The 19959-nt window shown below is 45.9% G+C and overlaps 1 long non-coding RNA gene across 1 annotated transcript; it reads left to right on the top strand.

Moving 5' to 3' along the window:
* Window positions 1–18: 18 nt before the first annotated feature.
* LOC103786090 (uncharacterized) lies at window positions 19–19285 on the top strand. The gene is made up of 3 exons (XR_010111537.1): window positions 19–188; window positions 13970–14197; window positions 18873–19285. It is a non-coding gene; the product is annotated as an uncharacterized LOC103786090 (long non-coding RNA).
* Window positions 19286–19959: the final 674 nt, after the last annotated feature.

Genomic DNA, 19959 nt, shown 5'->3' with positions numbered 1-19959 from the left:
TGGCTTGTGGCATGTGACACTCTGAGTAGGTAACAGGTACCAGCTACTGTCAGCAGGGAGGAAGGTATGTGGTGACCACGAGTCCAGACCTGAGGGTCCCGATCCTCTAATGCGGCCTCTCACCAGTGTTCGCAGAAACCCACCCGCTGATTCAATACGGGGACCAGGAACCTGCCGTGACAGTCACGGTGTGTTTGGGTTTTTATTGTCATTTTTGAGGGGCACTGTGTGCTTTGGTTAAGACTGAGGCCTCAAGAGAGAATTTTAGGAAAATGGAAGCCACAGGGTGATGTCAGCTGGGAAAAGGCCAGGGGCAGAGGTGGGGCCTCAGCGGCAGTGAGCATAGGGCTGCCCTGGGTGTCAACACTGAGGAAAGCAAAGGGGTTTGCAAGCAGCCAGAAGTGATTGGTGCTGTGACTCATGGGGGAGCTGACCCCACTCGGAAAAGGAGAACCCAGAGGAGGAAAATCCCGTGGTGATGACACAGAGGCGACATCAAGTTGGGTGGGAGAGAATGTGAGGAGAACAAGTTTAACCCCAAACTGAGGCTGGGGGCTAGGATAGGTTTGAGTCCAGAGAGAAGGAAATTGAGAGAACAGCCCAGATTTGGAATGGTGGGAGGAGGCTGTGGGGAGGGGAGGCTGTGGGAAGAGGGTGGGACGGGGAGGACACGGTCTGGAAGAAGGATGAACCGAGAAGAGGAACTTGAAAATAATGAAAAAATCTAGATGAGCTTCTGTTGGGTCAACGACTCAGCAGCTGTGACTAACCTAATTTGGGGATCCGACCTATTTGCTTAGAATTTATATATTGATTAAATGACATCCTTTTCCCACCAAAGATGTGTCTGAGGTAGGATTGAATACAAAATTTGTACCTGTCAAAATAGAAATAGAAAATTAAGAAACTAGCCTGGCACTGAGGCGCATTCCTATAGCCCCAGCTACTCAGAAGTATGAGGTGGGAGGGTCGCTTGAGGCCAGGAGTTTGAGGCCAGCCTGGGCAACATAGTGAGATCCCGTATCTATAAACAATATAAAAATTAGCCAGATGCAGTGGCAAGTGCCTGTAATCCCAGACATTCCAGAGGCCAAGGTGGGATGTTCACTTGAGCCCAGGAGTTCGAGGCTGCGGTGAGCCATGATCATGCCACTCTGCACTCTGGCCTGGGTGGCAGAGCGAGACACTGTCTCTGGAAAAAAAAAAGAAGAAGGAGGAGGAGGAGGAGGGGCGGGGAGAGGAAGGGAGGAGAGAGAACTATTAAGAGAAAAATAAACACAGAAAGAGCCCAGACAAATATGTGATTGAGCATTAAATTTAACTCCACGTGTGCCGACAGACAAGGCAGAAAGAGAAACACAATGATGTTTGATGGCAGAGGAGTTGGTGCTCGTGGGAACCTAAGCTGTAAGTGCCCTCTCCTCTCTTGTGTGGGTCTCCCGTGAGTGAGTGAGTGGGGGTCATGGTGCCCTGGGACACTCTTCCCACCCCCTACAGCCTGGGATCAGCAGTGGCCCCCCTGGGTCTCTCCACCTCCTGCAGCTGGGCAGGACACTCAGGATCTTGAATGAGTAGGTGCGGGCAGCTTTACTCTCGATACTCATGGATCAGTTCCAGGAAAAGGAAGGAAAGTCAAGTCAGACTTTGAAACTTGCAAAACGCTGGGAGTACACACACTCTTCCTCATTAGTAGAGGACAAAAACAGCAGTCAGGCACCTCGTGTACCACATGTCACAGAGTCATGTGAGATGTGAAATTTCCCATGGAAAAACACAGAATCATGTGAGGTGTGAAATTTCCCAAAGAAAAATGTTTTGTAAATTCAGGATCACCCTGGCTTCCTAATATTAGCATGACCTTCACTTTCAGTATTATTTTATTTTTGCCGGATTCCCAGCATTCTGCCTATCCACACTCAGGCCATGAGGTCCTTGAAACTTCTACATAGGAAGGAAGGAAGAGTTTAGAAGGCTGCAGTTGAGGCGAAAGGAAAGTTCTCTTTATCATTCTCATATCTGAAGCCATAATAGGGCCTCCTTGTTTGTGAAACGACACCACATTCTGCAGCCTTGGCAAGTGGCCCACAAACCTTACCTCTGGAGGTCTGAGTTCCTCTTTATCACTATAATTCGACCCCAGTTTCAGTCGAAGGAACTGTCACTGTATACTCTCATTCCCCACTACGTGTAGATCACTCATTTACTTAATTCAATTATTCAGCAAGTATTTCTAGAGTGCCTAGCCTGTGCCCAGCTCTGTTCCAGGTGCTGGGGATACACCAATGGACAAAATAGGCAAAAATCCTGAACTTCACAGAGCTCAAGTAAATTGTAGATTAGTAGGAGAGAAGTGCTATGGAGAAGGCGAAGCAGGGAAGGACAGCAAGAGAGGCCAAAGTGGCTCAGGGATCACATTTTAAATAGTGTAGTCAGAGAAAGCCTTGCTGAGAGCTGGCCGTGGTGGCTCATGCCTGTAATCCCAGCACTTTGGGAGGCTGAGGTGGGTGGATCACTTGAGGTCAGGAGTTTGAGACCAGCCTGGCCGACATGGCAAAACTTCATCTCTACTAAAAATACAAAAATTAGCCAGGAGGGGTGGCGATGGGTGCCCGTAATCCCAGCTACTCGGGAGGCTGATGCAGGAGAATCACTCGAACCCAGGAGGTAGAGGTTGCCGTGAGCCAAGATTGTGCCACTGCACTCCAGCCTGGGTGACAGAGTGAGACTCCACCTTAAAAAAAAAAAAAAAAAAAAGAGAGAGAGAGAGAGAGAGAAAGCCTTGCTGAGAAGATGGGCACTAAAGCCACAAATGGTTAGGTCCAATAGTTCATGATCATTGTCTCATTCTTTCTTGTCACTAAGTTCTTATATCAGGGAGGTTGAAAACACACACTGGGTGATAACCTTAGCAATAATTTTACCGAAGACGCAGACATATTCTTCTTAATATATTGACCCTCAATAAAAAAGGCAAAGGATGTGAGGCTCCAGTTACTGATTTATCGCCTTTCAGCTCTTCATTCACTCTTCTGTGTTCTGCTTTGTGAGTCTAGAGCTGGACCCCATAAACATTTCTCCTTTGCCAGTTGCTGTAGAAGGCATAAGAGGGTCGCAGTAAGAGGCAGAGTTTTTTCTTTCTGGTTCTGGGATTTGTTTTTATTTTGTTTTTGTTCTTTTGGCTGATTTGCCAGTGCCGGGTGGAGACCCTGCAGTGCCCACTCCTCAGTGAATTTTGCCGACACCACGACAGTGGCTTCCTGCTGACTTTTGCTGGCACCCTACTGGGTAGCTTCCTAGTAAATTTTGCTGGCACTCCAAGAGCGTCTTCCTCGCCAGAGGCATGCCCACATTCTTGGGAATCTCACTGGTACCCCTTCGGGCAGTTTCCTGCTCAGCAGCCCCAACCTGCCACAATTCTGCAAACTTCTTGGGCATCCATTGGGTTGCAGCCACACCCCCTCCAACAAGGGTGGATCAGCTGGGGAGGCAGGGCATTTTTTGAGTTCGCCCCTTCCTTGGCTGCTGTGCCTTAGCTTAGAGGTTATGGCTGCTCTCTACATCTGTCATTCCTGCATTCTTCAGCGTTCTCCTTACCCCCTTTAGTAGTTCATACCCTTTTATAAGTTAATAACTCATTATATTTAATGTTCATGTGTGGTTTCTGTCTTGACTGTATGCTGATTGATACACACAACATTAAATTTAGTTCAGGGAAGGGATGGGGAAATGCTAGGATGATGCCTTTTTTAGAGATCTAACTTGATCTTGAGAAATAGGTATTAGATCAAAGAGCTAAAAACAGAAATCCCATTATTGGGTATACACTCAGAGGAATATAAATCATTCTACCATAAAGACACATGCATGTGAATGTTCATTGCTGCACTATTCACAGTAGCAAAGACATGGAATAAACCTAAATGTCCATCAATGACAGATTAGATAAAGAAAATGTGGTATATATACACCATGGAATACTATGCAGCCATGAAAAGAACGAGATCATGTTTTTTTGTGGAAACACGAATGGAGCTGGAGGCTATTACCCTTAGCAAACTAACACAGGAACAGAAAACCAAATACCTTGTATTCTCACTTATAAGTGGGAGCTAAATGATGAGAACACATGAACTCAAAGAAGGGAACAACAGACACTGGGGTCTACTTGAGATTGGAGGGTGGGAGGAGGGAGAGGAGCAGAAAAAATACCTATTGAGTACTGGGCTTGATATCTGAGTGATGAAATAATTTGTACAACAAACCCTCATGACAAAAGTTTACCTATGTAACAAGCTTTCACATGTACCCCAGAACCTAAAATAAAAGTTTAAAAAATTATTGTTTAAATGCATAATAACAAATTTGGAAAATTTCAAAAAAAGAAAAATAGGTATTAGAATGTTTAGACTGATGATAATTTAATCTGTCCCTTACTATGGCTTCTTCAAATATAATCTTTCTTAGATTATCAATTAGTCAATCCATCTATCTAATTTTTATTAGCAAATAAAATGTTACAGAAAATTTGTATAGAGAAAAACTATGATAGTGATAATCTCACATAATAGCCATTATAAGTTTTAAATACCACTGCTTCTTAATGGGAAATGTAGAAAAACTACTTTTAGAAAACAATCAATTTTCTTCTGAATTAGTTGTTTGATATTGAGTAGTAGATCAAAGAGGTAAATAATGGCATATACTTTTAAGGCTTCGGAGACCATCTTATCCTGCCCCCAGATTTTCTTTCCCATAATTGGCTGATCCCTAAAATTCCACCTCAGTACCCAACATTTAGTAGCTGTGATACCTGGGAGGGCAGATAATATTTCTAAAATACAGCTGTGTTGATAATCCACCTTGGAAATACAGATTTTATATGTACTTACTGGGAGTGAAATAGTGTTGACTATTCCCTAAAGCAGTCTTTCTCAATGCATGTTCAGTTTATTCCGCAGTATGCTAAAAAGTGTAAAAAAAAGGATGGGAGGCTATTGCTTATTTAAGTTTGAAAAATAGCTGGACTAAAAAACTAAAGCAAGTTTCTTTACTACAGGACTTCTCAGAGCCCTTCATATACTAATAGGCATTATGATCCTTCATGAGGAAGAAAGGGTATGGAGTGTTTCCCAAAATGTTTTGATCATGAAACCCCTTTTAAAATTTTCATACAGGTACTTATAGGCTAAAAGTTCAGTGAGTATATTCTGAGAAATGCTTCCTTAGACATACAAATACTACTGTGTGGTCTAGTAATAATAAATACATAAATATATTATTAATTAATTTAATTAATTAATATTATTAATTAAATTAATAATAAATAAATATTACTGTGTGGTCTAGTGCACCTCCTGCCCCAGCTCTGAGGGAGCCTAATTGACTGAGGGGCCCAGCTGCTGCACTCTGAGACCCATGTCTGCATTCATGCCAAGGCTGTGCCCTCCGTGGGCTGCTCCCACTCCATGACCCTATTAGGGACACTATGATAGGCCCATCCCTTGGAGAGGGACTCCTCTGATGGGTGCCTTTGGCACATGCTTCAGCCAAACCTTGCATCATGCCCCATCTCCTTCACTTGGAGTCAGACCTGCTTGTGATCTCATGGCTTTCCCAGCTTCTCCTGGCTCCCTTTGCAGTCCTGCAAATGTCACAGACATTTCCTCTATTACACTTCTTGTATGCCAGACCCCACCTTGGGTTCTGTATCTTGAAAGATTTGGACTAACATAGTCTTGGAAGGAAGGGCATCATTTTCTAGAGTCTTGAGTCCTTTGCTTACCATGAAGTAATACATTTTGCAGCATTTCGATCCCTTTCTTCTTACCTCCCATTTTCCTGTGGCCTGCGTGGACCAATCCTTTTGGAACACATAAAGCCACTTAATTCCATCATATTCCCATTCTGTCATGTTTGGCCAACTCCTCAGCTCATATGACTTTTTCTATTCCTCGTTCTTTGATTTGTGCTTCCTCTGCCCTAATCTCACCTCCCAATATTCCACTTTCTCCCATGCTTTTCCTCTGTGTCTCTGGAACCTGAATTCTGACAATTTCCCTGACATCTTTGATTTATGCCAAAAACATTCACACCATCTCCTGTCCCTTGAGGATACTCCTTCCCTCTCACATCTGTCTCAGATTTGGGAGTCAGAAGGTGACATCCTTGGCCTCGGTGCCATTTTTTGGCTATTAATTCCCTTCTAGATATAAAGGAGACTGCTGTGGGCTCCACTTCTCCAACTACATTGCTCTCTGCTCCACCTCACTGCTATCATCCACTGACTGCCTGGTTGCCCCTATTTTATTCAAGACTTGTGCACATGGATAAGGAGCTTCTATTCACCCCAGTTTCCCACATCATCCTGGTGGCTTAGTTGTCCATGTGGACCCCCATCTGGTGCCCAAGTCTCAGCTCATTAACTCAACTCCCTGGCCTTCGGTTTCACTCCACTAGTGCCCAGCTGAGGTTTGTTAACATTGATTTACCACTAAACTCTCACAATAAAATTTCTCACTTTTCTGATGACAACTTTTACTCCTTTGGTTTCTCTCACTCCATTTATTCTTTGTGTAATATGTGTTGTTCATCAAGCCTTCCAGCCTCTGACTATCAGTCCCTCCCACGGTCACATCCCTCTTTATCTAGCTGAGATCCAGTAGTCTGCCACTTAGTCATTCTCTTGTCAACACCCTGACCTCTCTTGAAGCCCCAGCCTTAGATAAATTATCCTCTACATTTTTTCTTTGAGTGTGTGTTTCCGAGAACAGCTGTTTAAAACCACTTAGCAGCCGGGCTCAAGCTTGTAATCCCAGCACTTTGGGAGGCCGAGGTGGGCAGATTACTTGAGCCCAGGAGTTCAAGACCAGCTTGGGCAACATGGCGAGACCCTGTCTCTACAAATGTACAAAATATAGCTGGGAGTGGTGGTGTGTGTCTGTAGTCCCAGGCCCGGGAGGCTGGGGTGGGAGGATTGCTTGAGCCCGGGAGGCAGAGATTGCATTGAGCTGTGATTGTGCTACTACTACTACACTCCAGCCTGCGTGACAGAGTGAGACCCTGTTTCAAAAAAATAAAAATAAGTAAAACCGCTTAGCTATGTGGACAAGATACATTGGTAATTTAAGATCTTCAACTAGCTTCCAGAGATTCTTCTAGATTCCCTGATAGCTGTTCTGAGTGTGACAAATTGTCACTTTATCCCATTTTTCCATCAACTATTTCAAGCTACCTAAAGCTTCCAGTCTCTTCACCCCCCTTCTAATGACTCCCGTTTACTCTAAGGAAATGATCTCATCTTCTGCTTTTCTCAGAACTCCTCAACTCCTCAGGCCCCAACTTCAAATGCAACTGTGGTATGTCTACATTTTTCCTCTCTCCATGGACAGAGTTGCTCCTCTAACACCAAAGGCTAATCTCTCCCCCTGCACTCTGGATCTCATTCCATTTAACCTTCATCATTTTTTCCCACATTTTCTTTGAGTCCCAACTTTTTCCTCTCTATTAGATTATTCAGAATTTTTAAATGCTCATATCTGTCCCTTAAATAAAGATTACAAGCCCACTTTGACCTCAAACATTGGTCTGACCATTTACTGTCTCTTCTCCCCCTCTTCCAGGCAGCTTCACTAGTTGTCCAAACTCTGTTTCTACTTCATCACTGCTCATTCCCTACTCTATACCCTGCAGCCTGGCTTCTGCCCCCACCACTCCACTGAGATTGGTCTCCCTGGGTTCACCCACACATCCTTGTTGTTAAATGTAATCAGCTGCTGGAGCAGCTAATGCATCAAGTGCCCATGAACAGGAAGTGTCCAGGATTTCCCGGCTCTCCATTACTACAGACAATACCAACAACAAGAAGACGCAGACATCAGTCCAGCCCACAAACACCATTACATTTAGAGATTCCCAAGCTGAAGTGGTGCTTAAGATTTTTTGACACCTGTTAAAATGTTATAGAATCTAAAAACATTAATACAGGACTTTGCAGTGAAGATGACAGTGTAGTGTAGATGAAGATGAGTAAAGCAGGATAGCAGACTCTTCCCTCCTCTAATATCTCAATGACCAAAAACTAGTTTTAAAACTATAACATCTGCTGGCAGCAACTGAACAAGAAATAGGGCACAATCTTACATCAAAACGTTGAAACATTGTGCTTTAGAGATATGCCTAAACCCAATCCTACTGGATTAAATGTCTAAATCCAATCCTATGGAATAAAGAAGGAAAATAAAGAAATCCTGAGAATTGTCTAATACTCTCCAATCAGGAGACAAGTGGCCTTGGGGGGTGAATATGCATTCCTAGAAAGAAAAGAAAAATATTTCTTCAGTTTGACTTGAAAAAATGGAAAAAATTAAAAAAGAAAAAAAGACAAGAAAAAAGAATTTAAAAAACCCTATTGAGTTAAAGCTCCTACATTACAGAGGGTAGAAGGGTTTCTAGGACTTTTCATAGACCAGGACAATGTGCTGAGTTAGGACAATAAGACAAATTCCACAAGAGTAAGACACCCTTGTATATACCGAATTGGCTCTGGTATAAAATTTGTTGCTTTTTTTGGATTTTGATTTTTTATAAACACAATTTTAATAAAGTAATGATTTCATCAAATCTTTAAGGGTTATACTAGTGCGTGGAGCTTCTTAGAGGTATACAGAGGTTTATTAGCTCTGCCAGCTATCACTCAGGGTGATCCATTTCCTTGTGTGCCTTGCAGTTTCAACGTGAGTGTGTCTTGACTGGGGATTATTTTCTCTGCAGTAGCTTTTCATGGCTTGAAGTGGGAGCACTCCTTTCCAGAGGAGTTTTGAGTTTGTTTCAGCCAGGAACATTGAGGGCATCAATGGCCTGATATGAATTTTCCGTGCCTGGTTTTGGGGTCTTCCATTTTGAGGGTATTATAAACCTGTGCATGAAGCACAGGATTTGTAGTCTCAGAGATTTTTCCCATACCACTTAAAGCCTAGGCAAAAATAGATAAGTGTTTGTGTTTTCCTCTGCCTGTGGGTGAATTTCTTCTAGTCCCCCTTTTCCCAAGTGCTAGATTTACATCAGGATCTCTCAGTTCCGGCTCCACATACCCCATAGCCTTCAGCCTTGCTGTCTGCCCCATGTCGGAGTTACACTGACATGGCCTTTTTGATGCATGTGGCCTTTGATTTGTCTGCATCAGACAGTGACCGAAATGATCTCTTTCCATTGAGTAGCGTTTCAATGAACGTTTGTTGTAAAATGTGGTTCCTTTATTCATCTCATAGATATTTAGTGCCCACTGTCTTATAAATCTTCCTTTTGCCCTTCCATATCCATTCTCCACTCTCTACCCAGCTTTATTCCGGGGGAAGCTCACCTTATTAACAGCAGGCTCCCCTGTCTTTCAGTTTTCAGTTGTGTTTGGCTGATGGGGAATTTTAGGCAGAAGATTGGAGAGCAAGGTCAGGGGAGTCAGGCCCTGGCTCCCTCCTGATGGGGTCTAGTGGGCTGATGTGTCCCTTGACGTAAGGGCAGCTTTGTCAGACAGCTCCCTCCCCTTGCCCTGTCTGGCCTTGCAGTGGGAATGGTGCCCTGCTCTCACTGGCACCAGGCACTGCACTGTGTATTGTGGCCTCCCTATACCCTGTCCAAATCTTTGTATAGAATCCTTCATTAAACTCGCCTCAGTTGCCCTACTTAAGTGTGCCGTTTGGCTTCTGCCAAGCTCCTGAAGGACACCTCTCCCAAGTCCCAGGAACTTTGCCAGACCCTGGGGAGAAAATAGTGAACAAAGTGGAACCGTCCTCTGTCCTCGTGGCACTGGCATTCTAGAGGGAGATTCAGGTACGGAACTGACTATAATTCAGGGAGTCATGTGCCAAGCTGGGGGAGCACACAGGAGCAGTGGGAGCTGTCCCAAGAGCACCCGGCCTGGCTCACGAGAGGCAGGGGAAGGATTCCCAGGGTAGGTGTCACCTCAGTCAAGGGCACATGGATGGGAGCCGGCCAGGTGAGGAGTGGGCCTCTTGCCCCCCCTCCTCCTTTCCTCCTAATGTCTGCTTTTCAGGTTCTTGAGGGACCACCTACTTGTCAGAGATGGGGCAAGAAAAGAGAGAGTGATAGAATTCAAGGTGGTGACATTTTATTATTTATTAGCACCTGTGACTGAGTCTTAGTGAAAGAGAAAATTGAAACCAAATGGCAGACTATTTTAGGTTGGATTCCTGGGAATCCAGGGCTCAGGCTCTCTGAGAAGGAGAGTTGTATGCAGCAGACTTGTGGGGAGGGCTTCCAGGAGACACAACTGGAAAGGAGAGAACAAGACAGGACCAGGCAGAGGGAGAAGCTGCCCACGTGGTCACAGAGGAGGCCTCAGTTATTCCTACAAGGAATTAGGAATTGAGGGGAGGGCGCTAGGCCTCTGCAATCCAACATTAGCCAGTCATTGGCTCAGCCATCCCTGGGAAGGGGGCATTGCCTGGGCAGGCAGCTCCAGTTCCCAGAAAGGGGAGTAGCTCTGAGTTCCAGCACCTCTGTTCCCATCTACGGGGGTGGGAGCATGGAGAGATGCATTGGCTTGAAGAGGGCATCTGGGCAGAGTCTCACAGTATCCACTGTACAGGTGGAAGGTTCTGAATTTCCTGCAAATTTCATTTACTCTGAATGATAGAAAATGGAAACAGAAATTTCTAAAGCCACAATGTCACAAGACCATGGAACCCACATGTGGGCACACTGAAGGAGGAAGTCACGTGCACAGGAGGCCACACTGCCCACTCACTCCCCTAAACTATGCTGCTGGGGACTCATCCATCACCATTGGAGTGTGAAGTGCCCAGTTTTCACAGGGTCAGTCGAGTTGGGCAGACACTGGTCTGATATGAATCATCTTAAATAGATAAGAAACGTTTCTTTTATGAATAGAGGTAAAAATTAATCACAAAGTAGCATCCTCATTTAAAAAATATTCCCTTTAGTAAAATTAAATGACACATTGTAACTGTGCAGGAAAGGGTTTGGTCCTGGTCTTCAGTCTGGGTGGTGAGGCCCCTAAGCTGGGGACTGTGAAGGCCCTGCTTCTTCCTGCTCACGCCTCCCCCAAGGACAGTCCCAGAGTCTCCACAGAGGCTCCAGAGCCTCTTCCTTCCCAGGACGCACAACCTCCTAGCACTTGACTGGAGCCAGCTCCTACATCTGCATACAGTCCACGGTTCCCATCTCAGCCACACCTTCTGGAAAGGGTCTTGGAAAGGGCTCCTTCCCTACCTGGTAAACCAGGAGCTTCAACTTCAGAGGCTGGTCCTGTCCTCTCAGGAGAGCCCAGAGCTTAGGGGCAGAAGTTGTGCTTTTCTAGGCGGAAGGAGGGAACATTACTTTGTATTCCTTTGCCATGAGTGGGCAGAGGAGGAGACCAGGCAGGAGTTACAAAGTCTTTCTGCATTCTGATTGCGTCACAGGGTTCCATGGATGTTTTTTCCGCTCTTATCTTACTCTATGTCTCTGCAACATTTGATATTGCTGACACTTCCTCTTACTCCCACAGCCCTCTCCCCTGGGCTGCTACAAAGCCCCGGACTTGGCTCTTTCTTGGCACATCTCCTCATTGTTCTTTAGGGCTCCCTTTGCTGCCTGCATTCCTCCGGGTTCTGCTTGAGCTATTGAGTCCACCCCTACGGCATCCACTGCCTGTGACCCCAGATGTAGATCTCTACTCAGTCACTCTTCTGAGTTCAGTGTCAGCACATCCAGCTTCCCCTGACACTGCCACCTGGAGGTCCCCCAGGTTATCCAACTCAGCCTGTCCTGAAAACCAAACTGATTGACCCACATCCTAAAACCAGTGCTCCCCATTTCAATGGGCCAAGACCCAAGCCTTGATCATATGCCTCCCTAAAAGTCCTGATAATCCAAGTCCTCCCTTGCACCCTCAGATCCATTAACTTCTCTCCACTCAGGGCTTTCCTACCTTGGAAGAGGCCTCTGCTATATTCTGGAGAGAGCATTGCCAAACCTCCACCTAGGGGCTCTCCTCCATTCTTGCCTTCTTCCAATACAGTCTCCACATTGCCAGGGCCAATCCGAAGTTCAAAATAGGAATCTACTCCCTATCTTGAAACTCCTCTCCACCCATGCCATGGGCCCACACTCCTCAGTGCCCACGGTGTGCAAGGCCATCCCCAACTGTCCTCTCCTTCCCAGGTTCCAGTCCCATTTCTTTCTGCTCCCTTCTCACTTTCTGCTCTCAAGATGCCACTTACCATTTCCTGAAGTTTCTTTCTTCCCACGTTTTCTCACACACCGTTTCCACAGAAATTCCTCCATTCCTGTCACGTACACTTTTCCTTGTAATTTCTCCTGTGTGAGAGACCCCACCCCATTCCAGATACAAACAAGCTGGGAAAGACACTGAGAAGTGCCGGAATCTCAGGACGTCTCGCTGGCTGGGGGATGTGAGACATGTTCTCCAGGTGTGCACGTGCCACTGGGGAGGCTTGAGAGGGTGGTGTTCTGGCCCCTGGTGGGACTCACGATGGGCATTTGGGAAGGCAGTGGAAATGGTAGAGTGATGGGAATGAGTGGGTGAAGAAAGAGAGAGTGCTTGTGGACAGCCTGACTCTCCTGTGGCCATGCTAAGAATCCTGAATGTTCCACAAGTCTGGAGTAAGTCGCCGAAATCTGCCAGGAGCCTGTAGCAGCCCCTGACATGCCCCAGAGCCCTCCTTGATGAGGATACAGCAAGGAGGAAGCACTAGAAGAGCAGGGCTCCTCAGCCACAGCCCTGTTGATGTTCTGGATGGATAGGTTTTTGTTGCAGGGGATTGTCCTGAGTGTTCCAGGATGTTGAGGTGCATTCCTGACCTTCACCCACTAGATGCCAGCAGCACTGTGCCCTCAGCTGGGACAACTAAAGTGTCTCCAGATAACACTGATGTCTCCTGGTGGAACTGTCATCCTCTGCTGAGAACTGAAACGCTGGAATTAGTAACTGTGGGGTGGGAGAAGGGAAAAAGATTGGCTGGGGAGCACTGAACAGAAAAGGAATCCTACGCATCTTGCATTTGACTGAAAAATCACGGGGCTGGATTGAACATGTTAGGAAGGATTAAATGGGTTCTAGAAAAAGTGCAGTTCAGGAGGGAAAAGGTTGTTTGGTTATAAAATGGTTTCATTTGTGCCAATTTACCCGTGAGATATCAGAAGGCTCATTCTTGGTTCTCAGGTTTTAGCTGAGCCACACCACTTCCAGGAAGCCAGCTCTGATAGCCCAGCATGTGGTCTGGAAGCCCTCCTATGTGTTCTGGAGCATGTGTTACTCTATGTTGCAATTGCCTGTTGACCTCTCTGGCTCCTATCTGCATACTCTTACCTCATTCCTTGAATACAGGAATTTGTGCACTGTTGTAACCCTATCACCAGCATACTTGCTTCTCAATAAATATCTGTTGAATGAATGAATAATTTTCAATGCAATTCCTTTGAATTAGTGACACTTTTCCCTATAATTTTTTACTAAATTCTTGGTGGAAAAAAATTTTTTTCTTTTTGTTTTCTTTTCTTTCTTTCTTTTTTTTTTTTTGTGGCTCTGTTGCCCAGGCAGGAGTGCAGGAGTGTGATCTTGGCTCACTGCAGCAACCTGTCAGGCCTCTGAGCCCAAGCTAAGCCATCATATCCTCTGTGACCTGCACATACACATCCAGATGGCCTGAAGCAATTGAAGAACCACAAAAGAAGTGAAAATAGGCAGTTCCTGCCTTAACTGATGACATTCCACCATTGTAATTTGTTCCTGCCCCACCCCAACTGATCAATTGACCTTGTGACATTCCTTCTCCTGGACAATGAGTCTCAGGAACTCCCCACTGAGCACCTTGTGACCCCCGCCCTTGCCTGCAAGAGGACAACCCCCTTTAACTGTAATTTTCCATTACCTACCCAAATCCTATAGAACCACCCCAACCCTATCTCCCGTTGCTGACTCCTTTTTCAGACTCAGTCTGCCTGCACCCACATGATTAAAAAGCTTTATTGCTCACACAAAGCCTGTTTGGTGGTCTCTTCACATGGATGTGCATAACATTTGGTGCCGAAGACCCCGGACAGTGTGACTCCTTCGGGAGATTGGTCCCCTGTCCTCACCCTCACTCCATGAGAAGATCCACCTACGACCTCAGGTCCTCAGACCAGCCCAAGGAACATCTCACCAATTTCAAATCGGGTAAGCGGTCTCTTCACTCTCTTCTTCAGCCTCTCTTGCTACACTTCAATCTCCCTGTCCTTCAAATTCCAGTTCTTTTTCCTCTCTAGTAGAGACAAAGGAGACACATTTTATCCATGAACTCAAAAACTCCAACATGGATCATGGATTTGGGAAGACAGCCTTCCTTTGGTGTCTGATCATCATGGGGACACCTACCTTGATCTTTCACCCACATTCCATTTGGTGTCTGATCACCAGGGGGATGCCTGCCTTGGTCATTCACCCACATTCCCTTGGTGGTAAGTCAATTGCTGGGACACCTGCTTTGGCTGCTAACCCACATGACAGCCCAGGGCTGCTCACCTCCCCACTTCTCCATGTCTCTACCTTTCTCTTTAAACTTACCTCTTTCACTATGGGCAACCTTCCATGCTTCATTCCCCCTTCTTCTCTCTTAGCCTGTGTTCTTAAAACTTAAAACACCTTTGACTAACACCTGACCTGTCCAAGTTGGCACCAGAGTGGGGTAATTTTAAGGGGCTTATAAGCCTGGCCATCAATACCCACAACAGTTATGGAGGCAAGGGAAACAGGCCCTTGAAAAAAAGGTAATGTGGAGTGGGTAGCCCCCGTATTGATTAAGAAGGGGATGGACTTGGACAACATTCTTTTATGCACTCTTTTTAAAACCTAAACATCTTATTTTCTTCTGTAATACTGCTTGGCCCCAATACAAACTTGACAATAGTTCCAAGTGGCCAGAGAATGACACTTTCGATTTATCCATCCTACAAGATCTAGATAATTTTTGTCGTAAAATGGATAAATGGTCTGAGGTGCCTGATGTCCAGGCATTCTTTACACATCAGTCCCTCTCTAGTCTCTGCTCCCAATGTGACTCATCCCAAATCTTTCCTCTTTCTCTCCTGTCTGTTCCTTCAGTCTCCACCCCAAGCTCTGAGTCGTTTGAATCCTCCTTTTCTACGGACCCATCTGATTTCTCCCCTCCTCCCCAGGCTGCTCCTCGCCAGGCCTAGCCAGGTCCCAATTCTTCCCCAGCCTCTGCTCCCCTACCCTGTAAACCTTCTATCACCTCCTCTCCTCACACCTGGTCTGGCTTACAGTTTCGTTCCACAACTAGCCCTCCCCCACCGGCCCAACAATTTCCTCTTAGAGGTGGCTAGAGCTAAAGGCATAGTCAAGGTTAATGCTCCTTTTTCTTTAGCTGACCTCTCCCAAATCAGTTAGCGTTTAGGCTCTTTTTCATCAAATATGAAAACCCAGCTGAGTCCATGGCCTGTTTGGCAACAACCCTTAGACACTTTACCTCCCTAGACCCAGAGGGGCCAGAAGACCGTCTTATTCTCAATATGCATTTTATTACCCAATCTGCTCCTGACATTAGAAAAAGCTCCAAAAATTAGATTCCAGCCCTCAAACCCCACAACAGGATTTAATTACCCTCGCCTTAAGGTGTACAATAATAGAAAAGAGGCAGCCAAGTGGTAACATATTTCTGAGTCGCAATTACTTGCCTCCGCTGTAAGAGAAACCCCAGCCACATCTCCAGCACACAAGAACTTCAAAACACCTAAACTGCAGGGGCCAGGCATTTCTCCAGGACCTCCTCCCCCAGGATCTTCCTTCAAGTGCCGGAAATCTGGCCACTGGGCCAAGGAATGTCCCATCTGTGCGAGACCCCACTGGAAATCAGACTGTTCAACTTGCCTGGCAACCACTCCCAGAGCCCCTGGAACTCTGGCCCAAGGCTCTCTGACTGACTCCTTCCCAGATCTTCTCAGCTTAGCAGCTGAAGACTGACACTGCCTGATCACCTCGGAAGCCTCCTGGACCATCACAGATGCTTTGGGTAACTCTTACAGTGGAGGGTAAGTCTGTCCCCTTCTTAATCAATACGGAGGCTACCCACTCCACATTACCTTCTTTTCAAGGGCCTGTTTCCCTTGCCTCCATAACTGTTGTGGGTATTGTCGGCCAGGCTTCTAAACCCCTTAAAACTCCCCCACTCTGGTGCCAACTTGGACAACATTCTTTTATGCACTTTTTTAGTTATCCCCACCTGTCCAGCTCCCTTATTAGGATGAGACATTTTAACCAAATTATCTGCTTCCCTGACTATTCCTGGGCCACAGCCACATCTCATTGCTGCACTTTTACCCAACTCAAGGCCTGTTTCACATCCTCCCCTTGTATCTCCCCACCTTAATCCACAAGTATAAGATACCTCTACTCCTACCTTGGCAACCGATCATGCACCCCTTATCATCCCATTAAAATGTAATCACCCTTACCCCGCTCAATGCCAATATCCCATCCCACAGCAGGCTTTAAAAGGGTTAAAACCTGTTATCACCTGCCTGTTTCAACATGGCCTCTTAAAGCCTACAAATTCTCCTTACAACTCCCCTATCCTACCCATCCAGAAACGGACAAGTCTTACAGGTTTGTTCAGGATCTTCGTCTTGTTGATCAAATCGTCCTTCCCATCCATCCTATAGTGCCAAACCCGTACACCCTCCTATCTTCAATACCCCCTTCCACAACTCTATTCTGTTATCGACCTCAAAGATGCCTTCTTTACTATCCCCTTGCATCCCTCCTCCCAGCCTCTTTTCGCCTTACTTGGACTGACTCTGACACCCACCAGTCCCAACAACTCACCTGGATTTTTCTACCCCAAGGCTTCAGGGACAGCCCACATTACTTTGGCCAAGCCCTTTCTCATGATCTGCTTTCTTTTCACCCATCTGCCTCCCACCTTATTCAATATGTTGATGATCTTCTTCTTTGCAGCCCTTCTTACCAATCTTCCCAGCAGGACACTAGCCTGCTTCTTCAACATCTCTACTCAAAGGGGTACAAAGTATCGCCCTCCAAGGCACAAATTTCTTCCCCTAGCATTACCTATCTTGGTATAATGCTCCATCAACATACACACACCCTTCCTGCAGACTGTGTTCAGTTAATCTCCCAGACCCCAACCCCCACCACCAAACAACAACTCCCTTCCTTCTTAGGCATTGTTGGATATTTCCAACTTTGGATACCGGGCTTTGCTATCCTAATCAAACCACTTTACTAGCTCACAAAGGGTAATTTAACTAATCCCATAGACCATAAGTCTTTTCCCCATTCTTCCTTTCACCCTCTCAAAAAGGACCTGGAGACAGCTCCCACACTAGCATTCCCTGACTCGTCCCATCCTTGTTCCTTACACACAGCTGAAATACAAGGCTGTGCTGCTAGAGTCCTCACACAGGAGCCAGGCCCACGACCTGTTGCCTTTATCTTCCAGTCCTCCAGCAGGCTAGACAGGAAATTCACCAGGCTGCTAATCTTCTCTTGCCTCCTCCAAACTCCCAGCCATATGAAGATACCTTAGCTGGGCAATCAGTCCTTGTCAAGTCTGACCCCTCACACTCTACAGCTTTGATGGACTGGACCCTACCTGGTCATTTATAGCACCCCAACTGCCATCCGTCTGCACAACCCTCCCCATTGGATTCACTGTTCCAGAATAAAGCTGTGCCCATCAGACAGCCAGCCTGATCTCTCCTCTTCCTTCTGGAAGTCGCAAGTACTCACCCCTACTTCCCTTAAACTCACTTACATTTCTGAAGAACAATGATAACCCTTATGAGCCTAATACATCTCTTCATTCTATTAAGTCTATTTATCCTTACCCTACTTTTTGCAACAGAGCTCTACGCAGTCACCCCCACTATTTGGACTGTGCCCCCAAAATTTGTCATCTCCACTATCTTCTGTCTAGTCATACTCCTATTCACCATTCTCAATGACTCATAAATGCCCTGCCCCTGTTTACACTGCCAGTTTACACTTTTCCTCCAAACCATCATAGTGGATATCTCCTGGTACTATCCCCAATCCGCCACTCTTTACTCCCTCTTGGAGTGGACAGATGATCTTTGCTGACAGGGCACCCTCCAATACTTTCACCCTGATGAAGTACTTTTATACTCACTCTTATTCTCGTTCCCATTCTTATGCCACCCTCTACCTCTCCTCAGCTATCTCCACCACACTATCAATCTCACTCACTCTCTCCTAGCCATTTCTAATCCTTCTTTAACAAACAATTGCTTCCTTTGCATTTCTCTTTCCTCCAAAACTGCTGAGGCCTCGACTTACTCACTGCTGAGAAAGGAGAACTCTGTATATTTTTAAATGAAGAATGTTGTTTTTACCTAAATCAATCTGGCCTGGCATATGACAACATAAAAAAAACTCAAGGATGGAGACCAAAAACTCACCAACCAAGCAAATAATTATGCTGAACCCCCTTGGGCACTCTCTAATTGGATGTCCTGGGTCCTCCCAGTTCTTAGTCCTTTAATGCCTGTTTTTCTCCTTCTCTTATTCAGACCTTGTGTCTTCCGTTTAGTTTCTCAATTCATACAAAACTGCATCCAGGCCATCATCAATCATTCTATATGAGCATTGCTCTTTCTAACAACCCCACAATATCACCCCTTACCACAAAATCTTTCTTCAGTTTAATCTCTCCCACTCTAGGTTCCTATGTCACCCCTAATCCTGCTTGAAGCAGCCCTGAGAAACATCACCCATTATCTCTCCATACCACCCCCAAAAATTTTCACTGCCCCAACATTTCATCACTATTTTGTTTTGTTTTTCTTATTAATATAAGAAGACAGGAATGTCAGGCCTCTGAGCCCGAGCTAAGCCATCATATCCCCTGTGACCTGCACTTATACATCCAGATGGCCTGAAGCAACTGAAGAACCACAAAGAAGTGAAAATACGCAGTTCCTGCCTTAACTGATGACATTCCACCACTGTAATTTGTTCCTGCCCCACTCTAACTGATCAGTTGACCTTGTGACATTCCTTCTCCTGGACAATAAATCTCAGGAGCTCCCCACCGAGCACCTTGTGACCCCCACCTGTACCCGCAAGAGGACAACCCCCTTTAACTGTAATTTTCCACTACCTACACAAATCCTATAAAACCGCCCCATCCCTATCTCCCTTTGCTGACTCTTTTTTCAGACTCAGTCTGCCTGCACCCACATGATTAAAAAGCTTTATTGCTCACACAAAGCCTGTTTGGTGGTCTCTTCACATGAATGCACGTAACACAACCACCTTCAGGGCTCAAGAAATCCTCCTTCTCTGCCTCCTGAGTAGCTGGGACTACAGGTGCACACCACCACCCCCGGTTAATTTTTGTATTTTTTGTAGAGACGGGGTTTTGCCATGTTGCTCAGGCTGGTCTTGAACTCTTGAGCTCAAGCAATCCACTTGCCTCTAGCACCTAAAGTGTGGAGGGAGAACTACTTCATTCTGAGAATGTGGGAAAAGTGGGGACTTTGTGTCCATGTTACTTCAGGCACAAGTTGCAAGAAGAAGAGGATGGCTCAGGTTTGCCTAGCAATAAAGGACAGTGCTGGAAGATTGGTGGCATTGGTCATAGGAAAGAAGGAACTACCGGACATGTGGACTTGGAAAACACATGACCCAGGGCAGTGCTGTGATGGGACATCTTCCTTGGATGGTCATGGGTCTCCTTTCCAGGGCACTGCCTCTGTAGGGCTGCATCATGCTCACCATTTCTGGAAGCTAGAATCCGATTGACTCATCTTGGGTAGTACACACCTAGAATTCATAGTAGGAAGGGGGTCTCTTTCATTTGTGTCCACCACAATGGTCCTTGAAGAAAGCTCTTTTTCCTCCACTTCCCTTATCTCTTCTCTCTTCTCTTCTTTTCTCTTTTC

Source organism: Pan paniscus, chromosome 2 (genome assembly GCF_029289425.2).
Source record: "Pan paniscus chromosome 2, NHGRI_mPanPan1-v2.0_pri, whole genome shotgun sequence".
Taxonomy (NCBI): Eukaryota; Metazoa; Chordata; class Mammalia; order Primates; family Hominidae; genus Pan; species Pan paniscus.
This window is presented reverse-complemented; position numbering and strand designations above follow the sequence as displayed.